The 10,144-nt window shown below is 36.1% G+C and overlaps 1 long non-coding RNA gene across 1 annotated transcript; it reads right to left on the bottom strand.

Annotated features, from left to right (window-relative positions):
* Positions 1 to 8,642: 8,642 nt before the first annotated feature.
* On the bottom strand, positions 8,643 to 9,531 carry LOC149195678 (uncharacterized). The gene is made up of 2 exons (XR_016255170.1): positions 9,226 to 9,531; positions 8,643 to 9,125 (listed from the first exon to the last, which is right to left on the bottom strand). It is a non-coding gene; the product is annotated as an uncharacterized LOC149195678 (long non-coding RNA).
* Between the last annotated feature and the right edge of the window lie 613 nt (positions 9,532 to 10,144).

Genomic DNA, 10,144 nt, shown 5'->3' with positions numbered 1-10,144 from the left:
CCTGTTAGATTTGATGACTTAGAGGGGTCAACCTCCATACCAGCAGATGCAGAGGCGACTATGGATACAGCATAGTAGGAGGATGTAGAGGAGAGCAGTGGGGACCATGATGATGGGGACAGTGATGATGACCTTGAGGCTTGTATACCTGTAGTTGTTTTATATTTTCTATTTCTATTTGCCATTGGCATTGCACCAACACTACCTATGTAACACATTTTGATTTGATGACTTAATGAGAAAACTACAATTGTCAGTTTGTTTATCTTACTATCTTGTAGTTGTAAGTTGTCTTTCAGTTATGAATTATGAATCATGATTTAAATTTTTAATAGATTTATCATTTATGTGACTAATACCACTAACATTTATTTGAATTTTGTATGTACTATGCATGCTAATAGCTTAGATGAAGATCTATGTTTGAAATCAATAAATTTGTATCATTAATTAAAATTTGTGTAAGAAATATGATAATATCTAATTTTTAATATATATGTATATTTTTCATAATTCATGGGGGGTCAGCGTGTCCGAATTCAACACCATGAATCTTGAATCCTACGTATCCCGAAGCCCCGTGTCAGGTGACTTAGTTCTCCACGTATCTACATTGCCCAAACCAGCTATTCTATGTTGACTTCTCTCCGTCGTGCATAACCTGTACGCTGCCATTGTTTCTTGTCAACCCTTGTTCCTTCTCCATTGCGCCTACCCTCTTCCCTCTTGCCCAGACCGTCCAGCCTGCGCGTATCTCTCATGTCCATCCTCTCACTCCGCCATCAACTCTTCACGCTTTTCAGCCTGCAAAGACACAAAAAAAAGGGGGAACGCATTTTTCTGGTCAGGTTTGTTTTATTTTTTATTTTTTATTTTATTTTACATGCATTAAAATATTCAAGATTTACGTTAGCATATAGTTAGTTTTGGGGTTAGACGCATCATTATTAAAAAAAAAAAAATTGATTTTCAATTTGTTTTAGATTAGAATTGATTCTAAAGTTCCGTTTCATTTTTAGACTTATTTTTGATTTTAGTTTCATAAAAATTAAATAAAAATTAAAAAAAATAAAAAAAGTATAAAAAGTTTTTTTTGTTTTGTTTTTTTAAATTTAATTTAATTTTAGAATTAAATTTTTAATCTAGACTTATTTTTGATTTTAGTTTCATAAAAATCAAATAAAAATAAAAAAAGGTATAAAAAGTTTTTTTAAGTTTTTTTGTTTTTGTTTTGTTTGTTTGTTTGTTTTTGTTTTTTTTTTTTTTTTTAATTTAATTTAATTTTAGAATTAAATTTTAAATTTGGATTAGTTTAAAATTTGATTCTTTTAAGTTAGGTTTTAGTTTTCAGTTTAGTTTAGTGTTAATAATCTTTAAGTTTTATTTACCCTAATTTCTACTTAGTTCATTTTTGTTCTATTCTAAAATCAAATATATATATATATATATATATATATATTCTCACAAGCATAAAAAAGTAATCTTTAGACTTTTTATTTTGTCCTATAGTTTAGAATTTTCTTTAGATTTTAAGTTTCATTTATTTAGACTTCAGTTGGCTTAGTCTTGTTTTATTTAAAAATATAAAAAATATTTTGGAAATATTTTGCCAGATTCAGTCTTGGCTCAAGGCTTTGTCATGTTTGCGATATATCTTTTCTGCTAAGGCTAAAATTTTGATGTGGGATTAATATTTATCATTTTTTTATGTGGTTAAACATGCTCAAATGTTCATGAAAGTGATCATTGGTTAGCATCTAAGATTACGTGGTTATTTAGAGTGTTTAATTTTTCGTATTTTAATTGCTTGGATATCGTTGAGCCATTGAGCATTTATCGATTATCTCGCATTTGGTAAAAGTTAATCTTTGTTTGAGTTATCTGATGGTAAACGATTGTTAATGAGTTCATCTTTCCGCAACATCTGATAGATAATCATTCAGTCATTAACTCTATAAGGCACTGGTCTATTGACTTAATAAAATCAATTAAGTGCTTATTTCCCCTCATGTCTCCCAACCCCACTGGTCCACAGTTGGTCATCCATTGTCCCATAGGGTCTACCCCCCTTATCCACGGGAGACAGGCTTAAACGGAGAGATCGGGGATCAGGGTGATAGCCCCCGGTCTAAGCATTGTCGTAACAATCTATGCAGCAACAATATCAAAATAAATTATAGCCAACAAGTACAGTTATCATATAACCCTATTCATAGCATGATCCCTCTGGGTTCTCAAAGTAGATCCGTATGAATGATCCACAAGGAAAGCCCTCCAAGCACATATAACATGTATTTAAGGTAGATTATCACCATCTACAAATCAGACCGAGTTTAGCAAAGAATGGAATTGAAACCCCAAAGTGCTATCAATAATAACGTTAATGTGATTGTGCAAGTGAAGAATACTAGCAGTTAAATGCAATGTTGATAATATCGTCAAAAAATCGGTGATATTCGGAAATATCGCGATATTTTTGGTGAGCCGAAATATCGCCGAGATTTCGGAAAATATCGCACGACGATCGAAAATATCGCCCAGTGACAGCCAAAAATTTTCGCGCAGCTTATGAAAGTCCGATTTTGGTTTTTTTTCAATCATTTTCATTTTTGATTGCTGGAGGAGGAAGGAGAAAGCTATGTGGTTGCTGCCAAGGAGGGTTTGAGCGTTCCATAGCTATTATCGCCACCAACAACGAAGATTTCATTGATCTAAGCTTCAAGAACAGTGAGACAATTTCATTTCTTCCATTAACAGGTATGTTCAAATAAACCCTATTTTAATGAATTTTTTGTTAGTTTTAAGATTGTTCTTGCTTGCCTATTTGCCTACAATCATTTTGCTTGAATTTTTTATTTTTAATTTATTTTTTCCATTTGAAAAAATTTTCATGCCCATGAGCAAATGCAAGGGTTTTAAGTTTTTAAGTTTTCAAGTTTTCTCCATATTTGGAGAGCAAACTCCATTTTTTTTGAGTTCATAACTGCAGAGGCTATTTATTAATTTTATTATATATTAGGGGTTCATCTCTATAAAATTTCTTCATTAGTTTCTTATTGTGCAATGTGAAGTTGTGAACAGTGAGGTAGGTTTACCGTTTGCTTATTTCTAAAAGTAAATTCTATGTATGAATTTATGAAATTTCAAATGAATTTATGAATTTTCAATCTTCAATTCACATTGCAAAATTGCAAATAATGTAGCAAAAAAATAGTTTTGTAAAATGATGTGGTTATTAGTATTACTTATTAGGTTACTAATTCCAATTTTTTTTTGGTGCCCTAGGTTTGAGTTAGCCCACTACAAAATACAAATATGCCAAAAGCCTTGGACCCATTTTGGGAGTATGGGAACCCTGATGGTGGGACAAATCGTGCATATCTTACATGCAAATTGTGTGGGACCAAGATGACAGGTGGGGTTACACGACTGAAATACCATCTTGCTAGACTCAGTGAGCATGATGTTGGGGTTTGTACAGTTTCTAGTCCGGAGCTTATACAAAAATCTCGAGGCAATTGATGAAAAGGACAAAAAGAAGGAAGAGGCAAAAAGAAACAAAGTTGAATGTGCAGGTAGATCTTTCGGGATATATTCTCCTGATTTTGATGTTGAGGTAGTGGCCCTAGTGGGAGGGGCTCTACACCTGGCAGACCATCACATGCTACTGCAAGTGCGACTGCGAGGTCATCATTTTTTGTTCCACGAACAGGACCTGGAGCACAACCTGGCATAAAATCGCTTGTTAAAAAGGAGAAGCAAGAAGCAGATAGAGTCATGGGGAGGTGTATTTTCTGGAGCGACTTACCTCTCAGCATCACCAAAACCAATCCATTTTGGCAGCCAATGTGTGATGCTATTGCTGTTGTGGGCCCAGGGTACAAAAGTGCCACATATGAGGAGTTGTGGGGGCCAATTCTTCAAGTAGAAAAGCAGGACATCAACTCTAGATTGGCGGAGTTGAAAAAGACATGGGAAGTTACTGGATGCACAGTGATGTCTGATGGTTGGACAGATAGACAAATGTTTGCGTCTGATGATTGGCGTAATTGTAGATACAACAAGAGACATGACGGGAAAGCCATTGCAAAAATGGTGTACTCTAAGACATTTTGGCATGGAGTAGAAGAAGCATGTGCAGTTAGTGAACCTATAGTAAAGGTTCTTAGATTAGTGGATGGAGAGAAGCCTGCAATGGTTTATTTGTATGAGGGCATGGATAGGGCCAAGGAGGCCATTCGTTCCTATTATGCAGACAAGGGTTCTATTGGCCTTGATAGGCAGATGATGTTATGGGATGTGATCGATAGCCGGTGGACATGGATGCTTCATCGATCCATTCATGCAACAACACTCTTCCTCAACCCCGCATTTTCATACAAATGCAACTTTGATTTTGATGGCGAGGTGATGGAAGGGCTCCATTCCTGTATTCAGAGGATGGTACCTGATCCTGAGCTTCATAGCAAAATCAATCGTGAGATACAATTTTATCGGGATTGTGTTGGCCTATTTGGCTTTGATGATGCTATTAGGGAAAAGACCCTCTTCATGCCACGTAAGTGACAAGTCATCACTCATTAGAAATTAGAATTTTCAATTTAGAATTTCCTTACTTATAAATTTATGATTCTATTTTTTTTAAATTCAATTATGTAACTTTTATTTGAAAGTTTAATTATGTTTTAAGTTCTTGAATTTTTATTTTATTATTTTGTTGTAGATATTTGGTGGCGAAGCTATGGTGCAAGGGCACCAAATTTGTAGAAATTGGCCATACGAATATTGAGTCAAACATGTAGCTCTTCAAGGTGTGAGCGCAATTGGAGTGCATTTGAGAAAAAATTTGCCAAAAAGCGCAACATGTATAACTTTGAGCTCAAGCCTTCAGTTGAGCAATTACACTTAATGTAATTTTTAATTTTTAATTTATGACCTTCAAGTATCAAGAGTCAAGAGTCAAGACTCATTATTTTTTTGACACTCTTACAAGTTGGAGTTCGCATGCCTCAATGATTTGGTGTATATGCATTACAACATCCGACTTTGAGTGAGGCAAATAGAATCACCAATGGATCCAAATGCCATTTCCTTAGACAATATTGATGTATTGCCTCCGTGGAAGGTGGAGTCTGAGGAACCCATCTTGGAGGAATCACCTTCATGGTTAGAGCTAATGGCAGATGATCCATTAGAGTAGGGGCATCAAGATGAGGACTCGGAGTTGGAGGAGCAGCAACACTCAGAGGAGGAGTAGGAGGAAGAGGAGGACACTGTGGGAGCATCAACGTCAACACCATCTGCTATAGATATAGGAGAGCATAGCCCCATACCTAGCACTCATTATTTGACATTGGGTGCAGAGGCAAGGTCAGGGCCTTCTACTACTAGGGGCGGGCTTGGAAAACAACCCATCATGTTTTCCTGTAAAAGGGGGAGAGGGCAGTGATTTCAGATAGATAGCTGCTAATTTTATTTATTATGCTACATATAACTCATGATGATGAGATACTTTTATACATGTGATGTAAAAGGGGGAGAGGGCAGTGATTTCAGATCGATAGCTGCGAATTTTATTTATTATGCTACATATAACTCATGATGATGAGATACTTTTATATATGTGATGTTATTTTGTATTGGTTCTCCACATTTGAGTCCTTGAATGGATTAGCAGGATTTGGTATCGCCTTTGATGTCTCATTTCTATTTGACATCATATATATCAGTGTTTTCTTCATATTTATGTGCCAATGTGTTTATTTCATGTTGTTATTGCTTTATATGTTTAAAAATCTGAAAAAAAATGAATATATTATGCATTTTTTATGCTTGCCGATATTGCTGATAAGATATTTTTTGGACCCTCGCTGATATTTTCCCGATACCGATATTATCAACGCTGGTTAAATGTTTAACTATTCAGTATTTAGGTCATGCATTAAGAGTATTGCCAAAGAGATCTTGGATCTTTCGGTAAGTGCTGCAAATCTATATCTGGAAGTTAAGTTTATTAACTGCAACAGTTGCTACAGCCTACACCTTTAGTATTTCCAGGGTACCCTACCATTGACTTAATCTTCATCCATAACCTCAAACTAGACTCAGAGATATGATGGCCGAAAAACTTCCGGTGAGAGCTAGGCTAGCCATACATATATCTTCTATCATCAGAGGGCTTGAGACAAACCCAAGGTCTCAAGAACGTTCCCGCGTGGGCTGCTCCACGGTAACTACTCCAAGAAGCCATGATACCACTGCTAACAACTACTCCAATATCTTCATCCTTCTTGGATAATAAGAAAGCTGGCTACAAAGGACATTTGAGATCGAGTCTGCTGAAGATGGGAAGTATGGAAAATAGTACTGAGATAAAACACTGACATGACATGATCTAGATTTGCATTGGAATGCTCAACTGACTTTCTTCTGCTGTTTTTGTTGAAATCGATAAGTAACATACCTCTTCTGTCACTGTTCAAAACTTCAAATCCAATATTAACTATTGAATGAAAGGCTGAAATGTTCAATTGACTTTCTTCTATTGTTTTTGTTGAAATCAATTCAACATGCCTCTTCTATCACAGTTCAAATCCAAGAATGTTCCCGCATGGGCTGCTCCACGGTAACTAAGCAGTAAGCGAGTGCTGAAGAACCTCAGAACAGTCAATAATCTCATGAATCTGGACATAGCCAATAGGAAGTTCAAAACATTGGCAGAGATGGATCAATACTCATAAATGTAATCCATTAAGGCATCTCCAACGACCTTCTCACCCAATCAGCTCTTCTGCAGTGTCCAGCAAGAGCCAGCTCTAGAGAGCAAGAAGCCATGATACCACTGCTAACAACTACAGAACAGTCAATAATCTCAGCAACAATCATGAAATCTGGACCTAGCCAATAGGAAGTTCAAAAGATTGGCTGAGATGGATCAATACTCATAAATGCAATCCATTAAGGCATCTCCAACGACCTTCTCACCCAATCAGCTCTTCTGCAGTGTCCAGCAAGAGCCAGCTCTAGAGAGCAAGAAGTCATGATACCACTGCTAACAACTACTCCAATATCTTCATCCTTCTAGGATAAATAAGAAAGCTGGCTACAAAAGACATTTGAGATCGAGTCTGGTGAAGATAGGAAGTATGGAAAATAGTACTGAGATAAAACACTGACATTACATGATCTAGATTTGCAGTGAAATGCTCAACTGACTTTCTTCTGCTGTTTTTGTTGAGTTAGATAATTAGCATGCCTCTTCTGTCACGGTTCAAATCCAATATGAACTATTGAATGAAAGGCTGAAAGGCTCATGGAAATGATAACCTTTGGTGCATTGAACTGATCTCGATTTACATGATCTAGATTTGCAGTGAAATGCTCAACTGACTTTCTTCTGCCGTTTTTGTTGAAATCGATAATTAGCATGCCTCTTCTATCACAGTTCAAATCCAATATTAACTATTGAATGAAAGGCTGAAAAGCTCATGGAATTGATAACCTTTGGTGCATTGAACTGATCTCGATTTGCAGTGGAATGCTCAACTTTCTTCTGCTGTTTTTGTTGAAATCGATAATCAGCATGCCTCTTCTGTCACAGTTCAAATCCAATATAACTATTGAATTAAAGGCTGAAATGCTCAACTGAGTTTCTTCTGTTGTTTTTGTTGAAATCGATAATCAGCATGCCTCCTGTCACAGTTCAAATCCAATATTAAATATGGAATAATATTAACTATTGAATAAAAGGCTGAAATGTTCATGGAATTGATAATGTTTGGTGCATTGAACTGCCATTTCCTTTTGGTAAAAGATAATCACTACCTGTGTGACTTGGAGCGCCCTCCTTTATCATTCTATATTGCATCAGATAATGCTGTCTGAATTTCTAAAATATTAATTTTTAGAAACTTTGAAACTCTCTCAAGCAATATAGTAAGTAGAGGAATCATCAGATATCCAGAGGTATCAAAGCTTCAGTACCTGTGTGACTTGGAGCGCTCTCCTTTATCATTCTCTATTGCATCAGATAATGCTGTCTGAATTTCTAAAATATTAATTTTTAGAAACTTTGAAACTCTCTCAAGGATATTATAAGTAGAGGAATCATCAGATATGCAGAGGTATCAAAGCGCACTGTGAGGCACCCATGTCCAATTTTCATTATCCAAAATATTCCTGATATAAGCCCAGACGAACCAATGGATATGAGCACTGATATGCACCTCTTACAGGGGATAGATGTGCTCGTTGCGCAGTCCAATGAGTGGATGAGAGGCTGAAGGGGTTCCAGTAGAATGATACGTGATAAAGTTTAAAGGGAAAATTTCACTGTAATATCTAGTTGCATGGATAACCATAATAACTTGTGAACTTCACAAGTGATGCTCTGCAATATAATGATGTTACAAAGCACTTGAATGTTGCATGTGTTGAAAGCTAAATCACTGGGTATCAAGATTTGAACAATGTAGCCTACCTGCAACCTTCACATTAGAGCTGAAATTTATTTCCCTGGCAGACGCTCTTTCCAGTCATTGAAAAATTCAATACAGAGGTCAGAGATTATGGTTGGGCAATTATAAACCCCACCGAGCAACTTTGCCTATTCATACTCATCAATTCGATGTTTAAGAGAACAATGCACAGACGTTTGACTCTCTGAAAGGTGAAGTACAGGCGATAATAGTGTGTTAATCACTGAAAAGAGGGAAAAGAGACAGAGATCATGGAGGTATCACTTGCAAGAGCAAGACTATTTTGTTGCTTGGAGTATTTACTGCTTTTCTGGTATCTATGGAGATGATGGTGAAGCAGGCATATTCTACTGGTATAACTTGTGGGACGGTCACCTCGGATCTGACTCAAGGCGTGAAATATCTGACGTCCAGGAAGATAAATCCAACCCCTAGTTTCTGGGGGAGTGAAGAAATTGGCAGGTCTGGCTTCCACCACCCTTGTAAGAAGAGCAGTGTGCAGTTGCCTGAAGAGTGCCTATTCCCAATTCCCCAACGTTAAATTCAGTTGCCGTCTCTGGCCTCCCTGGCTCCTGGAGCGTTAATCTTCCCTTCGAAATTTCTCTCCAAACGAGCTGCAACACGTACCTTCCTGTATTACTTAAAGATCTGAAATGAAGAAATGCAACAAAATAAATAGAAATATAAAAGACAAGCTTTGAAATAAATAACTCCAATACACAAACGAAAGCTTTATTAATGGTATCACCTCAGAGTTGGCTCCAGGTTGATGGTCCGCTCACTTGGAGGGTTCTTTGTATTCCCGGACTAATGGTGACCTTTCTGACTTGGTAGATGGTTGAAAGCAAATGTTTAACCATTCAAGTATTTAGGTCATGCATTAAGAATACTTCCGAAGAGATCATGACTAAACAGTAAACGAGCACTGAAGAAGCTCAGAACAGTAATGAATCTGGACATAGCCAACAAGTAGTTCATAACATTGCCCGAGATGGATCAATACTTACTGCTGCCATGTAATGGTACTAATTTTTGAGGAACATATTATCCAATGTTACCTATTGAGTATAGCATTGAGATTAGTAGTAGTCAAAGTTTATGTCATTATTAATAAAGACTATTGCATCATATTAGTGTAAGTGGCAGTAATATAACATTAGATGTAAGATAAAGCTCATAAGCAAAGACAATTATGCAACACTTTTCAAATTTTAATATTTATAATTAGAGGAATATGAAATGGTAACCAATACATTGCAATAATAGAGCTATGCAAAATAGGACAAAGTTAGCATAGGGAAATTGTAATAAACTGGGATCATTATAGAAAACGATATAAATGACGACAGATGACAGAGGGTTTGAAAATGAGTATGTAATTAAGGAAATGATAATTAAGACATGTATTGAGGGACTGTTACATCTCTTTTCTTCCTTATTGATTTTTTGGGAAATATATGTAAAAATTCCTAGATCTAACAATCTCTGGAATCCTACTACAACCAGCTGAATCTAGTTCACCTAGATCGTAAATTACACTACAACCTTATTTCAGATTTCTTCTTGAAATGTTGAAGTAAATTACTAAATCAGCCTACACCAAATTAAATATGATTCTAAAACATAGAAATTGAGAAAGGGAATACAAATACATAGGACACCGTTAT

This window comes from Pinus tabuliformis, chromosome 2_2 (genome assembly GCF_031772625.1).
Source record: "Pinus tabuliformis cultivar Carrire ecotype Pingquan chromosome 2_2, CPIR1, whole genome shotgun sequence".
Lineage (NCBI taxonomy): Eukaryota > Viridiplantae > Streptophyta > Pinopsida > Pinales > Pinaceae > Pinus > Pinus tabuliformis.
Note: the sequence above shows the minus strand (reverse complement) of the source record. Positions and strands in the feature narration are given on the sequence as shown.